This window comes from Trachemys scripta, chromosome 17 (assembly GCF_013100865.1).
Source record: "Trachemys scripta elegans isolate TJP31775 chromosome 17, CAS_Tse_1.0, whole genome shotgun sequence".
NCBI classification, from domain to species: Eukaryota; Metazoa; Chordata; order Testudines; family Emydidae; genus Trachemys; species Trachemys scripta.
In genome coordinates this window covers 25,736,207-25,754,642 of record NC_048314.1, presented here as the reverse complement: position 1 = coordinate 25,754,642, position 18,436 = coordinate 25,736,207, and the positions used below count along the sequence as shown (strand labels likewise).

The window sequence follows — 18,436 nt, the reverse complement described above, 5'->3', positions numbered from 1 at the left end:
CTTCTACCCCCCCCCCCCCGCCTCGTCAGAGACAAGATTCGGCCCGGAGGCAAGGGCGAGGTGGTAGGAGAAGGTGGACTGGCCCTCAACTCGGCCAGAACCAGGGGCCACCTAGACCACCTTCAGGTCCCAGGCAGAACTTTTGAAGGTGCGGTCGAGGACGGCGCCCCAGTCATCCCCCAGGATCCAGCCCCCTCCTTTCGGGATCGTCTCTCCCACTTCCACCGTGCTTGGTCCCTCATAACTTTGGACCGTTGGGTCCTCCGCACGGTGGAGAGGGGATATGCTATCCAGTTTTCTTCTATCCCCCCCTCCCACCCCCCTTCCCCGTCCCTCTTCAGGGACCCTTCGCACGAGCAACTTCTTATACAGGAGGTTTCTACGCTCCTGGCCATGGGGGCCATAGAGGAGGTTCCGATAGAGTTAAGGGGCAGGGGATTTTATTCCCGTTACTTCCTGATCCCCAAGTCCAAAGGAGGTCTGCGGCCCATCTTGGACTTGCGCGGACTCAACAAATTCGTAGTAAAGTTGAAGTTCCGCATGGTCTCTTTGGGGGCCATTATCCCTTCCCTCGATCCTGGAGACTGGTTCGCCGCCCTCGACATGAAAGACGCATACTTTCACATCTCAATTTACCCACCTCACAGACGCTTCCTGCGATTCATGGTAAACACGGTGCACTACCAATTTGCAATCCTTCCCTTCGGCCTATCCTCGGCCCCAAGAGTGTTCACGAAATGTATGGCTGTCGTGGCAGCGTACCTTCGTCGGCAAGGGATACAGGTGTTCCCGTACCTAGACGACTGGCTGGTGCGCGGTCGCACCAAGGAGCAAGTTCAAGCTCACGTCCACAGAATAGTGCACACATTCAATGAGTTGGGCATCCTACTCAACAAGGACAAATCCACTCTAGAACCTACCCAGAGAATAGATTTCATCGGCGCAGTTCTAGATTCCAGACGTGCACAAGCCATCCTGCCAGACAACCGATTTGGCACCATCACGAGCCTCATTCAAGGGCTACAGGCCTTCCCAACCACCACGGTGAGGTCGTGCCTTACCCTGCTGGGTCACATGGCTTCCTGCACATACGTAACCAGGCATGCCAGACTTCGGCTTCGCCCACTCCAGACCTGGGTGTCATCGATATACCGTCCACATCGGGACAGCCTGAACATGGTGGTCACGGTCCCGAACTCGGTCCTGGCCTCCCTCACCTGGTGGCTAGATCACAGTGTGGTCTGCGAGGGGATGCCATTTCACGCTCCACAACCGTCTCTGCACCTGGTCACAGACGCTTCATCTCTGGGTTGGGGCGCCCATCTCAACGAACACCATACCCAGGGACTGTGGACTGCACCCCAGTTACCCCTGCATATCAATGTTCGGGAACTGATGGCGGTACGCCTGGCGTGCCAAGCATTCCTCAATCTCCTACGTGGCCGTTGTGTGTTAGTTCTCATCGAAAACACCACGGCCATGTTTTACATCAACAAGCAAGGAGGAGCACGTTCGTCAATTCTATGCCAAGAGGCCATTCGCCTGTGGGACTTTTGCATCGCCCACTCAATCCACCTCATGGCATCGTTCCTCCCTGGAGTCCAGAACACTCTAGCGGACCGACTCAGCAGGTCCTTCCAGACGCACGAGTGGTCTATCCGTCCGGATATCATACATTCCATCTTCCGGAGGTGGGGGTTTCCCCAGATAGACCTGTTTGCATCTCGAGACAACAGGAAGTGCCACGTGTTCTGCTCCCTACAAGGTCGAGCTCCGGGCTCCCTCTCGGATGCGTTTCTCCTTCCCTGGAAAGACCACCTGTTTTATGCCTTCCCTCCGTTTCCTCTGGTCCACAAGGTACTGCTCAAATTGCGCAGAGACCAGGCACAGGTAATTCTGATCGCTCCAGCGTGGCCGAGACAACATTGGTACACCACACTGTTGGAACTATCGGTTCAGACACCGATCCCGCTTCCATTATGTCCGGACCTCATTTCTCAGGACCACGGTCGGCTGCGTCACCCCAACCTGCAATCACTCCACCTCACAGCGTGGCTGCTCCATGGTTTACCCAGGCAGAGTGGCAATGCTCGCACTCTGTCCAACAGATTCTGCTGAGCAGTAGAAAACCCTCAACACGGACCACGTACCTGGCCAAGTGGAAACGGTTCTCCTGTTGGTGCGAACAACGAGCCACGTCCCCGTTACAGGCACCTATTCCTCTCATATTGGAATATCTCCTATCCCTAAAACAGCAAGGGTTGGCGATATCTTCAATCAGAGTTCACCTGGCTGCTATATCAGCCTTTCACCCAGGGGAACTCGTGTCCTCGGTATTCTCTAACCCGATGGTCGTTAGATTCCTCAAGGGCTTAGACCGGACGTACTCACAACAACGTCAGCCCGTCCCGACGTGGGACCTCAACCTGGTTCTCTCCAAGCTCACAGGTCCTCCATTCGAGCCACTGGCCACCTGTTCACTTCTGTACCTATCCTGGAAGACAGCCTTCCTCGTAGCCATCACCTCAGCAAGGCGCGTTTCTGAACTCAGGGCGCTTACATCCGAGCCCCCTTATACAGTTTTACATAAGGATAAAGTGCAGCTTCGTCCACATCCTGCCTTTCTCCCTAAGGTGGTTTCTCCATTTCATATCAACCAGGACATATTTCTCCCGGTCTTTTATCCCAAACCACATGCCACTCGCCAGGATCAACGTTTGCATTCCCTGGACGTACGCAGGGCCCTGGCCTTCTATATTGACCGCACAAAGCACTTTAGAAAGACGACGCAACTCTTCGTTGCAGTGGCCGACCGAATGAAAGGCTCACCGGTCTCCTCACAACGCCTATCCTCCTGGATTACGTCTTGCATACGGACTTGCTATGACCTGGCAGGTGTCTCAGCACCGCACCTCACCGCTCACTCCACGAGGGCCCAAGCCTCCTCGACTGCTTTCCTGGCACATGTTCCGATACAGGACATTTGTAGAGCGGCGGTTTGGTCATCAGTCCACACGTTTACAGCTCACTATGCACTAGTGCAACAGTCCAGGGACGATGCTGCATTCGGGTCAGCGGTTTTGCACACAGCAATGTCTCACTCCGACCCCACCACCTAAGTTGGGCTTGGGAGTCACCTAATGGAATGGATATGAGCAAGCACTCGAAGAAGAAAAGACGGTTACTCACCGTTGTAACTGTTGTTCTTCGAGATGTGTTGCTCATATCCATTCCAAACCCGCCCCCCGTCCCCACTGTCGGAGTAGCCGGCAAGAAGGAACTGAGGGGGCGCCGGGTCGGCTGGGGTATATATTCAGCGCCATGAAGGCGCCACTCTAGGGGGCTCCACAGCCGACCCGCCGGTGTTGCTAGGGTAGAAAATCTTCCGACGATCGTGCACGCGGCGCGCGCACACCTAATGGAATGGATATGAGCAACACATCTCGAAGAACAACAGTTACAACGGTGAGTAACCGTCTTTTGTCATAACTGGCTGGATTTCTGATGCCTGAATTTCCATGGCTGGCTGCTGGTCAGTATTTGCTCCCAGAACTCCAGGGAAAATGGCACAAAGTGACCAAGTAAACAAGGCTGGGATGTTTGCAGCACTGTGCTCCGGAGGATGAGAGTTTGCTCTTTTGGACATAGCTACAGGAAAGGCTTTTCTCTGTCATTTCTCTCAAACAATTCCAGTTGGAGACAAACTCAAATGAGCTCATGTTATTAGCAAAGGAATGCTATGCGGTTCAGGTGTGAATTTTGTAAAGAACATGGCTCTGAAGTAACATAAGCATAAGTGTAATGATTTTTTTTGTCAGACACTGGAGACAAGGTTTCCTAAATGTTGTTCCTGCTACCACAAGCCTTAAAAGTAAAGGAAATGCACAATCAAGGTTACTGCTTTTGCCAGTCAAAGACTAAGAAATTCACTATGCTGACAGAAATTAAAATTCCAAGAAGCTGGAAAACAGTACAAATACATGTTGAAAAACCCTTGTTCCTAAGACAGTGACGTTTTCACTTCTTAGCAAACTGGTAGTTGTTTTGAATGTTGAGTGCCTGATATGGCATTAGGAACATTCCCACACACTCCTGGTAGAAATCTGAACATCGTGATACCACAGCAGTAAGATTCAGTGGTCACCATTTTTCTATTATTGAATATACGGTACCACAACAGAACTGGAACAAATCTATTGCAATAGCATTGTTGTTACCTTAATTTGATCTTTTGCAATCACAATGAGCTGGCAATGGCAAGAATACTGTCCTAATGTGAGAGTATAAATGGTTCATAGATCAGTTCAAGTTTCTTACATAAGGTAAAATAAGCAGAGGGAGAGCACAGTAAATAAAGATGTACAGAATTCAAGTAGTTTTTTGTGTGCTTAGAGCATTATCAAGAAAGGATAGCAAAAAGAGCTAGGCCATATAAAAATGGGTAGACAATAATACTGAAAACATTACAGTGCCCTTCTGTAACTCAGGGGTTTGTGAACTCACCAGGATTACTGTGCTCAACTCTTGTCTCTGTATCTCAAAAATTATATAGCACAAATCGAAGTGGGTCCAGAGATGGGTGACAAAATTTTCAGAGGCCTGACAAGAATTTCCTGTGGGAAGAGATGGAAATTATTTAGTTGGGGGGAAAGTTTTTTCAGGTATTTAAAAGGGTGTCATAAGGAGGGAGAAAACCTGTTCATCTTAGCCTCTAAGGATAGAACAAGAAGCAATGGATTTAAACTGCAGCAAGGGAGGTCTAGGTTGGACATTAGGAAAAAGTTCCTAACTGTCAGGGTGGTTAAACACTGGAATAAATTGCCTAGGGAGGTTGTGCAATCTCCATCTCTGGAGATATTTAAGAGTAGGTTAGATAAATGTCTATCAGGGATGGTCTAGACAGTATTTGGTCCTGCCATGCGGGCAGGGGACTGGACTCGATGACCTCTCGAGGTCCCTTCCAGTCCTAGAATCTATGAATCTATGAATCTATGAAAGTTGGAAAAGTGGGGACATGATAAGGGTAGGCAAATAATGAATGGTCTAGAGAAGGTCAGTCGGGTGCTCTTATTTACCCTTTCTCATCATACAAGAACAAAGGAACATAAACAAAAGGGAACAGATACAACTAATAAAAGGAAACTCTTTTTTATCCATAATCATCCTGTGGGACTCACTGTCACAAGATATCATTGAGTCTTCTTGGAAGGATTTTAAAAAATGTTAGACATGCAACATGTACAGTTATGTTATATAAGATCAGAGAAAGCTATAAAACCTCATGCTTCAGCCATGAGCCAATTATTAACTAATGGGGTTCAGGCAGAAACTGCCTTTGTAATGGAGAGCAGAATTTGATCCATGGAGTGTCAGGTACTCTCAGCTGGGACCCAAGGCAGACAGTGTGGGAGGGGTCTGTCCTATATTGGTTTTTATATCACGTTCATCACTGTAGTAGCTGCTCTCTTATCTTGTCTCCTGTAGATTCTGTGCTGTCATTATTCAGTCCCATAGAAGGGCGTTCTCTGTTTCCCTCTTCCATGTCAAACAATGGCACTCTTTCCAGTCACTTCTTTGGCAGGTGGTAGAAAGGCTTTTTGATAAAGCATTGGCCTTTCTTCTTGAACAATGGCAGTGGCTGCAAAGGACTGGGCCACAAAAGGAGAAACTGAAATTAGAAAATAAGATGACTCCTATGAATGTGAGAGATCTGTGGGGTGAGTGTTATTAGGCCATCATCAGAAATATCCTGTGTTTTTCTGGCTTGCTGTTCAGTCTCTGGCCCGCTGGTTCTGTTCATGTCAGAAGAGTCCCGAGGCAGGAAGAATACCATAGTGCACTGAAAATGTGTTTGCTCTGGACAGACTATAGGTCTCCTCGTGGGGCTGATTTCTAACAAGGAACTATCCCATTTCTCTGTGAAAATACTTTTCTTCAAATCATGGTTAAGTAGAAGTTATAGAACTTAAAACGGAGGCTCTTACAGAGGAGAAAATCTCACCAGATTCACTCTTGAGTTGCTCCAGCATCTGTCTGTGAAGAAGCAGTCATTGGTATTATATTTTGATGTTTTTTATTCCAAAGATATTGAACCACACTTGCTCTCCCTCTGCTTACTGGAATTTGCTCTTCTTGCTTTGCAGCACACACTGTATGTTTCCCCTAATTATACACACTTAAGAGCTCAAAGTACATTTTTACATCATATTCATTTCAGAAGTCCTTTCTACGGATGTTCATGCTATTTCCCTCCAGAGCAATCAGGCTAGGTGGGTGGAGGGGTAGAAAGATTAGATAGATACGGGAAACAGAGCATGTAGTGGCAGCCCCCTTTGGCTCTTTTAGTACAGCTGCTTCCTCCACTATACAAGGATCCTGGATCAAGTCTTGCCTGTGGTAACATGTAGGACCCACACACAGCAAAACAAGTCTGGTCAGCAAGTGGGGGACTCTGGTAATGGATTGTTTGCTGTAGTTCCCTGTCCCTCTGCTGGTGGACAGTACCACTTGGGGATAAGGGTGGGACTGAGTCTGTGTGTGCAGATTCTGCAGGGGAAATCAATGTAAGAGATCCAATTGTTGTGTCAGCCAGTGGGGGCCAATAGTCTTTTTCTTGTATTGGTTTCCATAGCACCAGTTGTCATGGTAGGTGGGTGCTGAATTTAGAAATGAAAGCATAATATGGACTATGCAAAAATAAGTGAGCAGGATTGTTTGTTAATCAACATTTATTGCTCATAAAGGAAAGCAAAAGTGGAGGGAGCGCCCATTTCATTTGTGTGTGTGTCCCCTTAAAAAGCAGCAGGGAGGGCACTGCTGCTGGGTCACTTTCTCCTTTTCCTGAGGAGTGCAGTAATGACTGAAGTGGCAAGAGGAGCTAGGTGGAAGCTGAGATTTAAGAGCAGCATATGCCACAGGGTTCAGAGGAGCAGACCTATTGGCACTGTCCAGCTGCTTTGACTAGAGGTTGCAAATTGTCTTTTAGAAGGTGAAGTTTGATTGTAGGATGTATCAAAACCCCATAGTAATCTGCACATGGTTCAATATTAAAGGGGAGGGTTTCTCAGTGACCCAGTCCACGTCCTGTGATGCGAACACTGCTCTAGATTTAGTGTCCATATTCTGCTTTCATTTCCTAAAACCTGTTTTCAGGATTATGTTTTTATTTTCTAGGAAACTGTATTGTCACAGGTGACATGGCAGATTTCCATTGGGGGCGGGGCTGCTGTAAAGATGGCAGATGCACAGAAAACTTTATTTACATATTTTACATTAAACCCATCTTTATTGTATTTTTTTTAATGAAGACCCTAGTGAAGGTTGGAAACATTTCTGGGTAGGAGGGTCGTGCTAGTTAATGTTGATCCTATGCCTGGTGACCTTGGGCTGAAATTCACTGTGTATGGTACAGGCTTGGGTTATGAGAAGTTGACAGTCTCTTAGGCCTTGCAGCATTGGGACCAAAATGTATGCAGCCAGTTTATATAGCTTTCTGGCAGACATTCCTAACAACAGTCTGGAACTTCAGATACAATGCTAGCTACTACAATAATGGAGAAAAACTGACAACTTCCACTTAACTAATGTATCAAGTACACACAATCAAAACTATCCTTCTTCCATAATGCCAACGGGGAACTCTGAAGTAGAAAGTAAGTTTCCTCAATGGCATATTTATCTTATGTAGTAATGAAGAATGCAACCAAAATTCCAATGAGCAATTCAAAGGAAGTGACCCCTACACACACAGCACAATAAGTGTCTCTCAAATGCTATCAGCTATGCACTTGGGATGGACATCTCTCTTTCTCTCTCTCTCTCTCTCTGATATACACCATTTTCCAAGCTGTGCACAGTATTTCGCTTCTGAAGGTGCATGCAGGAAGCAGCAGCAGTTGCAGATGTACAGATGGCCCCTGATTCTTCCCCCTCATTGCAGGGGTTGCAGTTTGCACCCTTTTTGCCTGTGGAATGCAGCTGCCCTGAATAGGGCATTCACCCCTCGGGGAAGAGGGGTTGCAGTTGAACTAGGATAGATTTAACCAATGGACCTAGGTGTGAAAGACTCCATTATCAATACCCACAGCGATTCCTAATAAACTACCAGAATCTCAAGAAGTTCTGCTAATCCTCATTTAAATTGCCATGTACAGAACAATGTGGCTATAGACTATATATTTTCTGTAGTATTTAATCATCTATGTCTTGTAGGTTGTTCAAACACTAATTTTTTTAATATTATATAATGCGCATGCACATTTTGGCCTTTTCCATATTTCAAGTAGCCATCATGCTCTTCAGTGATCTAGACTAGTGATGAGAAGTTTCAGATGCTAATTCTCCTGACTTCTGGAGTTTTGGTGTAAGTCACAGGTCATGGAGTTGTGTATGTGAGACTCTTAGCTTTCATTTAAAAAAAGTAAGTTTCTAATCCTCATGGTTGGGGAGAAAAGCTTGACAGATTTGACCCCCTGAAGCTTCAGAATCCACAAGGAAAATAAAAAGAATACATCCTTTATTACATTAAAATTATCTTGATTTTTGGTGGCCTGTCTTGTGGTTTTGAACATATGGGTTTGGCAATGCTGGATATTTGCACACATTTTTCAATGTAATAGACAGACATGGCAGCTGAGAAGCCCCACTGAGTTGAGGATGAGGCATTGTCTCAGAGTTCTGTGATGACTGAATAAAGACCTCGTCCAAAATGTCAGCTGAACCCCCAAGTCTTACAGCACTTATATAAGGTTTACAAGCAGAATTTGCCAGTGGTAGGAGCAGCCTAGGAGCCATGCATTTCTCCCGCCCTCCCATTCAGATGAGGAAATGCTTAGGCAAACCAGCTGCCCAAACTCCAAACCTTACTGGTGGGTAGGCTTCCCTCTGCCCTCTGGCAGAAGCAGTGCCCTTCTATGGCAGCTCCACAGCCACCTAACTAGCAAGGGTTGCCAGTTTTGGTTGGACGTATTCCTGAAAGGTTCATTACATGACATAATCTTTAAATAAAGATTAATCTTTAATTCCTGGAGACTTCAGGACAATCCTGGAGAGTTGGAACCCCTACAACCAGCAACAGCAAGTGTCAGTTCTGGGTTTGCTACCATGCATTGAGTTTCAGATATCAGGGGCCTCCAATGCCGTAGTGCCCCAAACTTGCACAGCATAGCTGAGCAGCTCCAGACTTCATGAGATTTGAAGTTTTCCAGGATGCTGTGTCCTCTGGGGAATCTCTGCAGAGGAAGCTTCTGAGAGACGAGAGGAGAAACATAGCTGAACTTACCAAAATCTCCAGACAGGTCTAGGGCAGGTTTAGCTGCAGGGAAGGTCAAAGGTTCTGGTTGGCTCTTTCCTTAGTTTAGCAGCATTGTTTTGCTCACCCTTATTCTCAGGTACCTCGATAACTCATTGGTTTCATCTGGGAGGGGAAACAGGAGCAGAACACACAGCAAGAAAAATCTGTTCTGAGCTGACTAACCCAGGAAGTGCTGGACATTATTTCTCTCTTTATTGCCTGTCTTTTTCATGGTGCTCGTCACTGGAGTGTCTGATCATTCATGCACACCTAGTGAGGCTTCCAGATGCAGAGGTTTGGATATGTGTGGAAAGCCACTGGAGAAGCACTGAAACTTCTGAATGCTCACATTATAAACTGCACCACCAAACCCTTTAGGTTCCACCCATCACCTCTGCTGCTGTTACCCTTAAATGTACAGAGGAGGAAGTGGCTGGGTTTTTGCTGGTCGTCTCATGTGAGGCCACTGCCTTGGCTACACTGTGATTTGTGACCATTGTAATGAGGTTCAAATTGTTAACTTTTACCATTGTTATTGAACACGTTGTTTTAAAAACGGACAGCTTCAAAACTCTTCGAAGTAGGAATTTCCTTGGAGAAATAATCTACATTAAAGCATAGCATAAAATGGGAAGTGCTATTATGACTCATTTATAATAGTGGTGATTTGTATATGACAGGATGTCAAGGATATGTTCAGAAATGTGATACTCTGTACATGCGATCTCCTGGTTTGTTTTATTCTGTGACTATGCAACTCACCTTGTGACCCCTACAATAACATTCTTGGCTCTTTCTGAGCACCAGATGTCAGTTTCATTAGCTAACCAAGTTACTTCTCTGTGTATTAAGAAAGTTCTGAGTTACACAAAATTGCTCTTCGGAGAGAGTGCAAGAGAGCATTTCTATAACTTACGATCTTCTAATCTTTTAATTTTGTCAGTACCAGCATTCTGCTCTGAATCCACTGAGGCTGCCATCAGTTAACAAAGACCCAGGTCTTAGAATTCAATGCTGCTAGACTAAATAAAAATTGTCAGCAATCTTTAGTTTTAAAAACAGTGGATGGTTTTCTGGCTCTATCATGTAGTGTAAGTATAAGTACTTACCAAGTGCATCTTATTACATCTAGTGTTATGAGACTCAGATCTTTAGCAGCTTCATGGATCATGAGATCAATACAAGAATCTGCAGTCTTGTTTCCCCTCTAGGTCACCTGTATTAACGTTTCTTCTTTTTTATTTGTATAGTATTTAGCACGTTATAGGTGTTGCTAGAAACAAATAATAATGCAAATGGTAACTACAATAATAATATAACCGTTATTTTTCGTGCACCTCTGCAGAGGAAGTTTTAGTTTCTAAAATATCTTCCGCACCAAGATCCTTCAATTTAGGATAATAAAGATGAGCTGTAATAGCCCAGATGTGTGAGAATTCCTCCTTTGCTGAGTTGTTTTCATCACAACATGGAACTTGTGTATTCTTCTACCAAACAACCCCCCCTGTTTTCTGCTGTTGCATGACCGCTGAAATGTGGTAAAGCAAACAAACAAAAACTAACCCCCAGGGGCAATGTCTTTTGAGAGTGATAACTTCATTTAATTTAATGCTGGGTTTACAACATAAATACAGCTCCATTCACAAATACTGTCCAACAAGAGAGACTGGAGTGCTCAGTGTGTGGGGCCACAGGCTCCCACAGAGATACAGTCGCCCTTGAGTACCACCATCATTATTCAGCTGCATATTATCACTTGTTTTCATGGTCCTTTGCATGGTGCATTGTCCATGAATGTTCTCTCATGTGTCTATGCTGCCTTGCACACTAGAATGTATTCATGGGAGCTCTGGACAGGGTTTATTTTAAAAGTTGAATTAGCGTGTTACAGAACGGCTCCATTTGCCCCAGAAAGATTTAGTGAATTAATTAATCAATCCTCAAGCCCCTCTTGTGTGGCTCTTCCCCTTTGTGTGTTGCAGGAGCCCTTTGGGATGCTGCATCTCCATCACTCCATCCTGCTGATTGGCCTCTAGGCGTTCTACACTATTAGTCTTGGTGGCTCATGCAGAATGTGGCAACAAACCCTTATAATCTTCTTCAAACTCTGTAAGTGGGTGTAATGCATCTACAGCTGCTCGTGTTTCCTACCACAGCTGAGCGATGGGAAAGCAGTTAGACTGTTACTCACCTCGCAATGGCCACTGATTTATTCCTGCAGCAGACTTTGCTTCCAGCACTTCCCTAAGTGGAACTCATACTCTATGTGGTTCCTCTGGGCATACTGAGAGACCTACTGACTGATATTTCCCAGCCCTTGGTCCTGTCTCATATTCCTCGCACTTACATTTTCTATGCTGAGGAAGGCAGCAGCATCTGCAATGGGAATAGCTGTGAGGCTCAGAGCTAGAAAAGCCATCAAGGGCTTTTGCTCTGTTTTTATATATATATTCCCTTGGGTCAGCATCTTGTGGTCATTTCATATTTGTTCTGTAGACTCCAGGATTTTTAGCAGCAGGGAAATTTAGTCAGCTCACATCAACCCCCAATAAGATCCAGACATCTTAGGTTGGAATCAGCAGCAAAGAAGAAGAAGAATTAAGCATTAATGGCCTGTTGGGAAGTGAGTGACAATATCCCACCAGTTATCACAGCCTGCTAAAGAAATGCAGAAAGGTTGTTAGCAGTGTGAAATAGAAACCTTTTCCCCTCTGGCTTCCTCGCTATCTCCAAAACTGGCTGTTCTTTGGCTTCATATCTACGGTGTGCTGCTTCTGAGATACACACTGCATGAAAGCCTGCCATGCTTATGGTCAGAGCCGAGTGAATACAGGCAAAAGCAGGATGGAACAGATTCCCGGATGTTTGTACTGCACTGGAGAGGTCACTGAATCTGAATGATCCGATCCAATCATGGGTCTAGAAATCTGGAGACAGATAGGCTGACTTTAAAACAAACAATCCAATCGCAAGGTGTTAAGCCTTCATTGTGTAACGCCGACAAACCCCGATCATCGGTGGGCGGGATTGAACCTGGGACCTCTGGAGCTAAATATATGAGCCAAAAGCCACATGGCCCTTATCAAAGGCTGTAGCAGAGTTATTAATCTCTAAGTGGTCTCAGTGCCACTATAGAGCACAGAACACCACACCCAGGAGGTGTGTGGGTTACAAACTGCTCCTAGCTGAGGAAGTGTGTCCCGAGCATCAGCGATTTCCCACTTGAAATCCTGTACAAAGCCCTCTTTTGTAATGCTGACAAACCCCGGTCATTGGCAGGCAGGATCGAACCTGGGACCTCTACTGCATGAGCTGAAAGCCACATGGCCCTTAACTAAGGCTGTAGCAGACTCATTAATCTCTAAGTGATCTCGGTGCCACTAGAGGGGACAAACACCATACCCAGGAGGTGTGTGGGTTACAATTGGAACTCAGCAGAATTCTTAAAACAGTGATTTAGCTGTGTGCAGGGCATGGGAACAGCCACACTGCTCAGCCCAATGGTTCATCTAGTCTGGTCTTCCACCTCCTGCAAAAAACAGTGACAGATGCTATGCAAGAAGGTACAGAACATGTAACTCATTAGGTAATAATTTGCCTCTGGGGGAAGTTGGTGTTTGTCCTATGTCCCGAAGAGGGTGGTTTTGCATAATTTGTATCTCAGCTACTGTAACTGCAGATATTTTTATTAACCATGTAAGTGTCTAATCCTTTTTTGAGTTCTGTCAAGCTCAGTGTCTCAGTGGTATCACATGGCAGTGTGATAGGTTAATCAAGGATATATATAGAAAAAGAGTATTTCCTTTGATCAATTTTAAATGTCGCCTTTCAGTTTTTCTGGATGTCCTGGTGTATTGGGGAAAGGCACATGTGATTTACCTTCTCTATAGCATGTGTTACTTTACACAACTCTCTGATGTCCCCTCTGAGGGTTAGATTCCTTTATTGAGGTCCATCCCAGAGCAGAGAGCAGGATGGACTGTCACATGCCTGGGAAGCACAGAGAACACTTCCCTGGGACACAGCACACTCCTGATACTTGTTTAGGGAACGGCCTGCTCCTTATACGTGTGTGGAGAGGGGACAGTGACGCAACTTCTCTTTCCCTGCTTTGGGCACTGTGCACAGGGCCGGCTCCAGGCACCAGCCCAGCAAGCGGGTGTTTGGGACGGCCAACAGAGAGGGGCGGCACGTCCGGCTCTTTGGCGGCAATTCAGCGGCGGGTCCCTCACTCCCTGTTGGAGCGAAGGACCAGCCACCGAATTGCTGCCGAAGACTGAAGCGGCGGCGGTAGAGCTGCTGCAGATCACAATCGTGGCTTTTTTTTTCTTTTTCTTTTTGCTGCTTGGGGCGGCAAAAACCCTGAAGCCAGCCCTGACTGTACACCTCAGGGTTGTAGTGATGGAGCAGCCTCTGTACACCCCTGAATGCAGGTATTGCGATTTGACTTGGCCCTTACACTTGCCACACAAATAGGTGGAACCCGCAGTCTGGCCCTGAGCTTAGTGTTCCCACCTGCTAAATCCTCCTCACATGGAATGTTCCAGGCTCTCAGCATTCTGGCCCCTTTCCCATTTCTGCCATATCTTTGATGGAATTGGCTGACTGAACAATGTCCCAGGGGAGGGCATCCCCTCAGTGTATAGAATGGCATCACCCTATTTGAATATAATAACCAGCTCTTTCTCTTTAGCTAGAGTTTATTTTTATTAAAAGAGTCATTTAAAGGCAGCAGCACAGGGAAGCTGCTATGATGGAAGGCGTACGGAGTGCACAGGTAAATGCCATAAATATTCATCTCTTGTCTGCTTTTCTGACTGCTTATGTACATCAGGCAGGAGTTTTCACTGAGCTGTTCATATGTCCCTAGGTAAAATTACTTGAATTGGTTCCATAATACAATCAATAGCTACTAGGGCATGTTGCTTCCATGTGCTAACATTGTTAACATCATTGTGGGAGTGTTTTGGAATTTTGTGGCATGAACCACAAGTGGAATTGAACCTTTGATGAGTGCATCACAGGATCATGGAACTACTAGGCAAACAGAAGTCTGTCCATGAGAACGAGAAGCAAAGCAAAGCAAAGGAAGCACAGGTGACAGCACAGACTACCAGGAAAATAGCCTGCAGAGTTTTGTTTGCTTATCCTGACAGCTAGATTTTATGTCAGAAATTCTAAAGTTGTGTGAGGCAACTCTAAATCTAGGTCCAGGGTATAGCTAGATGAAGGCTATGCCGACACATTGGTCTGACAAATACATGACAAATTCTATATGTTAAGCACTGGGGAATGCATATCGTTAGCTTTTGAACACACAGTGGTGCAGAACTCTGCATTCTGCCAGAAAGCAACATACATTAACATGCTCCATTTGTGTGATTTAGTTCCAGGGTCTCTTAATGAATATCCCTTATCTAGCAGGCTGGTCCCTCAAATGAATCAACTGCTGAATACTTTTCTGGCTAAGCAGATGAAAGCAGTGCTGCCATTAGAAGTTTTAAGGACCAGATGAGTCTAAATGTAAAAACAATTGTCATGTAACTGATTTATTAGTTGGCAGGTCTTACTATTTTACATTACTGTATCACAAGAAATAATTTATTTCAGAACCTCAGTAGCAGCAAGACCAACCTGCAGTGTTTTCAGTGACCTCCAGAAGTGATATGCTGTGCCCCTTCTGAAGATTGCCCCTTTCCCCCTTTTTCTTGTGAAGAATAGTGGTTTTGATTTACCTGCTGCACAGTGCTGTGTGGAAAATCAAACAGTGGAGGTTTTCTATGCAAATATTTTTCTTTCAAAATAGAACCTTTAATGTATTCTAAGCAGCCTTTCTAACTTGAGTTTGCTTTCACTGTTATTAATTTTTTTATTAAAGATCTTGTTATTTTCAGAGTTCCCCAGTGACCCATTAACAACAGATTTTTATGGAAAAGAAGCATGGTTAAACTGGTGAAAATAACTGTGCACAAGTCATAAGTAAGTAATATAAGCTGCAGCAAGGATACTGTGTGTTGTTTTAATTTCCAAAATAGCAACAGTTCAGACATTTAATTGCATTTTTATGACTTTTTTTCATAGCTGCCTAGTGTAAAATACGTTGCCAGTAATATATAACTGCTAACAACTTTTAAGTTACTTAAGCTGGCATTAGATTTCTTATCCTATTGGAGATGAAGGTTATTTAATGTACTTCTCATTCTCAGAAAAAAATCATCTCTATTTTTTATCATATCCTCATTGCTGTTCTGTAACTTCTTTCCCCTCTTCTCACCATGGCTACCCTGCCTAAAGGCAGGGGGCAGGAAGAGCAGAGGAGTAATTTATTTATTATTCATGTATTTTCATGAGTTTAAGTTTATAAAGTGTGCCCTCCACTAAGTTTATTTTGCAACCAGCCAACAATGCTTCATCTTGCATAATCAGTGCTAGCTGTTATTGGGGGCATGCAGGGTCACTAACCTGAACATCATCTCTCTCTCATTGTCACTGTGTGATAATGACTAATGACAGTGTCCATATTGCCAAGTCACAGCACAGGATAGACTGTTCTCTTCTGAATGTCAGATGCTTGCTCAGCATAACATTCCTCTTGTGGGTCCAGTGCAGGCAGAGAGGGAATACATGGAAAGCAGGTGCCACTTGATTCCAGGGCAGTTCCTGATCATTGAGATACAGTCAAGAAGCTGCAGTGTGGGAATTACACCTCATCCTCACTCTGCTGTGTCTATCTCCCTAGGTGTTTTTGTGGTGTTCGTCCCCATGGGAGCTGAGTGCCATACTACATTATATCAAGAGTAGGGCAGTCAAGCGATTAAAAAAATTAATCGCGATTAATCGTGCTGTTAAACAATAGAATACCATTTATTTAAATATTTTTGGATGTTTTCTACATTTTCAAATATAGTGATTTCAGTTACAACACTACACAGAATACAAAGATTTATTGTTGATTACAAGTATTTGCACTGTAAAAAAAAAGAAATAGTATTTTTCAATTCACCTAATACAAGTACTGTAGTGCAAGCTCTTTATCATGAAAGTTGAACTTACAAATGTAGAATTATATTCAAAAAATAACTGCATTCAAAAATAAAACAATGTAAAATTTTAGAGCCTATTTCTTGGTCAGCCAATTACTCAGACAAACAAGTTTGTTTACATTTGCAGGAGATAATGCTGCCCATTTCTTGTTTACAACGTCACCTGAAAGTGAGAATAGGCATTCTCATGGCACCGTTGTATCCAGTGTTGCAAGATATTTACATGCCAGATGCGCTAAAGATTCACATGTCCCTTCATGCTTCAACCATTATTCCAGGGGACATGCGTCTATGCTGATGACAGGTTCTGCTCGATAACAATCCAAAGCAGTTCAGACTGATGCATGTTCATTTTCATTATCTGAGTCAGATGCCACCAGCATCTATGTTGGTGGTTCGAGTTCTGTAGTTTCTGCATCGGAGTGTTGCTCTTTTAAGACATCTGAAAGCATGCTCCACATCTCGTCCCTCTCAGATTTTGGAAGGCACTTCAGATTCTTAAACCTTGGGTTGAGTGCTGTAGCTATCTTTAGAAATCTCACATTGGTACCTTCTTTGCGTTTTGTCAGATCTGCAGTGAAAGTGTTGTTAAAATGAACAACATGTGCTGGGTTATCATCTGAGACTGCTATAACATGAAATATATGGCAGAAGGTGGGTAAAACACAGAGCAGGAGACATACAATTCTCCCCAAGGAGTTCAGTCACAAATTTAATTAACTCATTTTTTTTAATGAGCATCATCAGCATGGAAGCATGTCCTCTGGAATGGTGGCCGAAACATGAAGAGTCATACGAATGTTTAGCATATCTGGCATGTAAATACCTTGCAATGCCGGTACAAAAGTGCCATGCAAATACTGATTCTCACTTTCTGGTGACATTGTAAATAAGAAGAGGGCAGCATTATCTCCTGTAAATGTAAATAAACTTGTTTGTCTTAGCAATTGGCTGAACAAGAAGTAGAACTGAGTGGACTTGTAGGCTCTGAAGTTTTACATTGTTTTGTTTTTGAGTGCAGTTATGTAACAAAAAAAAATCTACATTGTAAGTTGCAATTTCACAACAAAGAGATTGCACTACAGTACTTGTATGAGGTGAATTGAAAAATACTATTTATTTTATTTATAATTTTTACAGTGCAAATATTTATAATAAAAAATAACATACACTTTGATTTCAATTATAACACAGAATACAATATATATGAAAGTGTAGAAAAACATCTAAAATATGTAATACATTTAAATTGGTATTCTATTGTTTAACAGTGCGATTAAAACTGTGATTAATTGTGATTAATTTGAGTTAATTGTGGGAGTTAACTGCGATTAATCAACAGCCCTAATAAAGAGTTCTTCTGGTGAAAACTTTATTGCCTCCGAGGCTGTTTGTGTCTGTCTCTCTTGGTTTCCCTGCCTTTCCTGTGCACATGTACAGATGGGAGCTGGGTTCTCTAAGAATGGAATTGGTATGAGGGGCTCCCTGATTGTTCTGGAGGTTCAACTGTGATGGGTTCGGTCACAGAGATCCCCTTGGGACTGTCACTTGATGTGCTGAAATTACCTCTGAGCCCGTTTTCCCTGCCAGCTTGAGACTCCAGAACCCTGCCTTGTGATTTTATTAAGTATAAAAAATAGGATTTAAGTGGTTTCAAGTAAGAACAGACAAAACAAAGTAAATCACCAAGCAGAATAAAACAAAAATGTGCAAGTCTATGCCTAATATATTAAGAAACTGATTACAGGTATTATCTCACCCTCAGAGATGTTCCAATAAGCTTCTTTCACAAACTAGACTCCTTCCTAGTCTGGGCTCAATTCTTTCCCCTGGTACAGTCCTTGTTAGTTCCAGCAGACATCTCAGGTGGTAAGCAGGGGCTGTCTCATGACTGGCTGACCCTTTGTCCTGCTCCACCCCCTTTCATACCTTTGGCACAAGGTGGGAATCTTTTGTCTCTCTGAGTCCCCATCCCTCCTTCTAAATGGAAAAGTACCAAATTTAAGACGGATTTCATTATCAGGTGACATGGTCACATGTCACTGTAAGACCCCTAGTCTCCATTCACCGTGGGCTGGTCCACACATACACAAGAAGGTTT

The 18,436-nt window shown here is 44.2% G+C and overlaps 1 long non-coding RNA gene across 1 annotated transcript in view; it reads left to right on the top strand.

Moving 5' to 3' along the window:
- LOC117889515 overlaps positions 1-18,436 on the top strand; it is a 46,317-nt gene that overhangs the window by 26,684 nt on the left and 1,197 nt on the right. Inside the window, exon 3 of the long non-coding RNA XR_004648496.1 lies at positions 15,187-15,271. This is a non-coding gene — a long non-coding RNA (uncharacterized LOC117889515). The remainder of the gene's footprint in view (positions 1-15,186; positions 15,272-18,436) is intronic.